We start from the raw sequence: 3,742 nt of genomic DNA, 5'->3' as shown, positions 1-3,742 counted from the left end.
GGATTCAGTTTCATCCGTGTATAATGCATTTCCCTTACCATTCTTCTATTCTTTCTTCATGTCTTGTGTTCGTCATTGTGGGGGCACTACTAGGCATGGATAGCCTAGGCAATTGTCATCCCCACACTAAGGTAAAGCACTACACATCAATTGAAATTGTTAGTCCCTCCCTCACTTCTCTGAAAAATGACAAATATCTTGATCAAAGTAAATAAAAATCCAAAGATGACAAAAATGCAATACAAGAATTGAAATGCGAGTTAGGGAGTTAGAAATATTTACAAATGGTGGTTTAGGGAGGACTCCACCAAACTTTCATTCTTGATGAGATGTCAAGGGGGCATGTCCAAGGTGTTGTTGATGTTGCTCAACACCTTGAAAAAGTAATCGAAAGCTTGTTCATTATTATGGTAGAGGTATTCAATAGACCTTGGCCCTTGTTGTTGGTCTTGATCGATGGCATTACCAATGTAGGGATTAAAAATCCCTTCAAATTCGTCGTCCCAAAGACCACAAACTTCATTAAGTTGATCATTGAAAATCTCTTGATTTGATGGAGACAACTCTCCCAAATTCTTCTCTTGGCCAATGAGGCCATCCTCTTCTTCTTTGATTGATTTTGATGAGCTTTGCAAGCTCTCCTTGTCACAATTCACTTGCTCTTTGAATGGAGCATTTCAATTTTCTTCTTCCATTGGAGTTCCGATTTCTTCTTCTCATCCTTTCGGCTATAATGATCAATCATGAAACATGGTTCATGCAAACGAGGAGCTCTCATAGTCTTGTCAAGATTAAAGGTTATGCTTTCATCTCCCACTTCTAGAGTGAGCTCACCATGTTTCACATCAATCGCCGCACCCGCGGTGTGTAGGAAAGGTCTTCCTAGAATGATTGGAATGTTGGAATCTTCCTCCATATCAACAATGACAAAGTCCACCGGGATGAAAAACTTCCCAATTCGCACGGGGTCATCTTCCCATATCCCTAATGGTGTCTTCGTCGATCTATCGGCCATTTGGAGTGTGATGTTGGTGCATTTAAGCTCTCCCATCCCCAACCTTTTACTCACCGAGTACCGCATGACACTCACACTAGCCCCTAGATCACATAAGGCTTTGTTGATCGTTGTGTCGCCAATAGTACACGGTATTGAGAAGCTTCCCGGATCCTTTAGTTTTGGAGGTGAACTCCCTTGAAGTATTGCACTACTCACCTTAGTGAAGGCGATAGTCTCAAGTTTCCGGATTGACTTCTTCTTTGTGAGGATATCTTTCATGTATTTCGCATAGGCCGGCACGTGATTGATTAACTCCGTGAAAGGAATCGAGACTTCCAAATTCTTCACAATTTCCATGAACTTTCCAAGTTGATCATCAAATTTGGGCTTGGCTTGACGACTTGGAAAAGGAAGTCTAATCACAATGGGCTCCTTCTCCTTGACCTTGTCTTCATTTTCCTTTGAACTTTCTTCTTTTGATGATTCTCCATCCTTGGAGTTTTGCATAATTTCTTCCTTATCACTAGCTTCCACAACTTCATCCTCAACTTGCTTCTTCGGTGCTTCATACCTAGTACCACTTCTCAAGTGAATGGCACTAACCGTTTCATGTCTAGGGGGATTACTTTGAGGTGGTAATTGCCCCTTTTGTTTTTGTGAGCTTGAAGATGCTAGTTGAGTCAATTGTGTTTCCAACATCTTGGTATGAGCTAGGATGTTGTTGATGGTGGGTTCCTTTGCTTGGCTATCTTTTTGCATTTGAGTGAAAAATTCTTGTTGATTCTTTTGCATTTGGAGGACCGCTTTTTGGACATCAAAACCTTGGTCATTTTGGTGATTGTATGGATTTTGATTTTGGTAACCTTGGTTTTGATTGTAAAAGGGTCTTTGATTTTGGTTTATCATGGGTGGTGGAGTGTATGTTGTTTGAGGGTTTTGAACATTTTGGCTTTTGTATGAGAGATTTAGATGGATTTTGGTGTTTTCATTGTAATAGTTGGAATAAGGGGTACCACTCTTGTATGCTTGGAAAGCATTTACTTGTTCATTCGTTCCCCTACATTCACCTTGGTCATGTCCTAAAGTTCCACAATTCTCACATATCCCACTTGGGATTGAAGATGCCGTCATGGCATTAACATGATTCTTTGGTGATTTTGAGACTTCTTCAAGTCTAGCCATAGCTTTTTCAAACTTCAAATTGATTGTGTCAATGTGAGCACTAAGTTGAGCACCCAATTGAGTAACGGAGTCCACTTCATGCTTTCCTCCTCTAGTAGCCTTGAGAGGTCTACTATATTGTGAGTTATGGACCGCCATTTCCTCAATCTTGTTCCATGTTTGATTGTCATCAACTTCGGTGAACATTCCATTTGATCCCATGTTGAGAATGTTCCTTGAATCTTCATATAAACCGTTCCAAAATTGTTGTACCAAGAACCATTCGCTAAGTCCATGGTGAGGACATGAGCGACAAATTCCCTTGAACCGCTCCCAAGCTTCATACAAAGATTCTTCATCCCTTTGCTTAAAACCCGTAATTTGAGCTCTTAGCATGTTAGTCTTTTCCGGTGGGTAGAATTTTTGTAGAAAGCTAGAGCCAACTTGTTCCAAGAATCAATTCCGAGAGTGGCCTTATCAAGGCCCTTCAACCATTGCTTCGCGGTGCCGATTAGAGAAAAAGGAAATAAGACCCATCTAATTTGGTCTTGAGTCACACCCGTTTGAGAGATTGCATCACAATAGTCGCAAAAGGTTTCCATATGAGAATGAGGGTCTTCACTAGGCATCCCCCCAAATTGGCTCCTTTCAACTAATTGGATGAAGGCGGATTTGGCAATAAAATTTCCGGTTAGATGTTGTAGTGTAGGAGTACCATTGGGTAGGTTCTCCTCGGTGGGTACGGAGTGTGACGAGAATTTAGGCATTGTAGGTTGATTTTGTGGGGTATTGTGTAATGGGTTTTCCTCTCCTTCTATTGCGAAAGGGTTGGTGAACTCAATATTTGGTTGAACAACTTCACTAATACCTCTCAAATTCCTCCTAACAAGTCTCCTATTGTTCGTCAAGGTTCTTTCGATTTCACGGTCAAAAGGTAACAAATCACCTTGTGACCTTCTAGACATGCAAAATATCAAACAACTCGAAAACAATTAGAACAAACCTTGAGGGGTTTTACTTCCCCAAGGCGAAGAAAGACACAACTAAAATCAATAAAAAGGAAATCCAAATCAAACAAACACCGTCCCCGGCAACGGCGCCATTTTTGATCGGTCCGTTTCGTGTTCACAATTAAAGGTGTGGTCGTTGGGTCACGTCCGAATCAAAACACAATTTATAGCTTCACAAACAACTCTACAATTAGTAAAGAGGCAAGTAAAGGTCGGATCCCAAGGGACGGGTATTGAAATGAGATTTCTAGTGAAACTAGTGGTGTCTTAGGGGTGTCACAAATTGGGTTGATGTAGAAGGTCACTAACTAAAATAGCAATGAAAATAAACTAGCAAGATGAATTAAAAGGGGTGTAAACAATTGATTAAAAAGCACTAGGGTATCATGGGATCATAGGGGAATCATGGGAATTTGATCATACAAACATGTTCTCAAATTATAAGCAAGCAATTATTGTTATGATGGATTGAGTTGGGTTATATCTTACAATCCTAGGAAAGTTTGGGTCCCGGAGCCGAATCGATTAGATTGTACAACACCTACAAGTCGACTTAATCTTCCCTACTCAACAA

General features: G+C 40.6%; 1 non-coding gene across 1 annotated transcript; it reads left to right on the top strand.

Moving 5' to 3' along the window:
- Positions 1–2,447: 2,447 nt before the first annotated feature.
- On the top strand, positions 2,448–2,554 carry LOC141616335 (small nucleolar RNA R71). The gene has a single exon (XR_012530690.1). It is a non-coding gene; the product is annotated as a small nucleolar RNA R71 (small nucleolar RNA).
- The last annotated feature ends 1,188 nt before the right edge of the window (positions 2,555–3,742 follow it).

This window comes from Silene latifolia, chromosome 11, assembly GCF_048544455.1.
Source record: "Silene latifolia isolate original U9 population chromosome 11, ASM4854445v1, whole genome shotgun sequence".
In the NCBI taxonomy this organism is placed as follows: domain Eukaryota; kingdom Viridiplantae; phylum Streptophyta; class Magnoliopsida; order Caryophyllales; family Caryophyllaceae; genus Silene; species Silene latifolia.
Note: the sequence above shows the minus strand (reverse complement) of the source record. Positions and strands in the feature narration are given on the sequence as shown.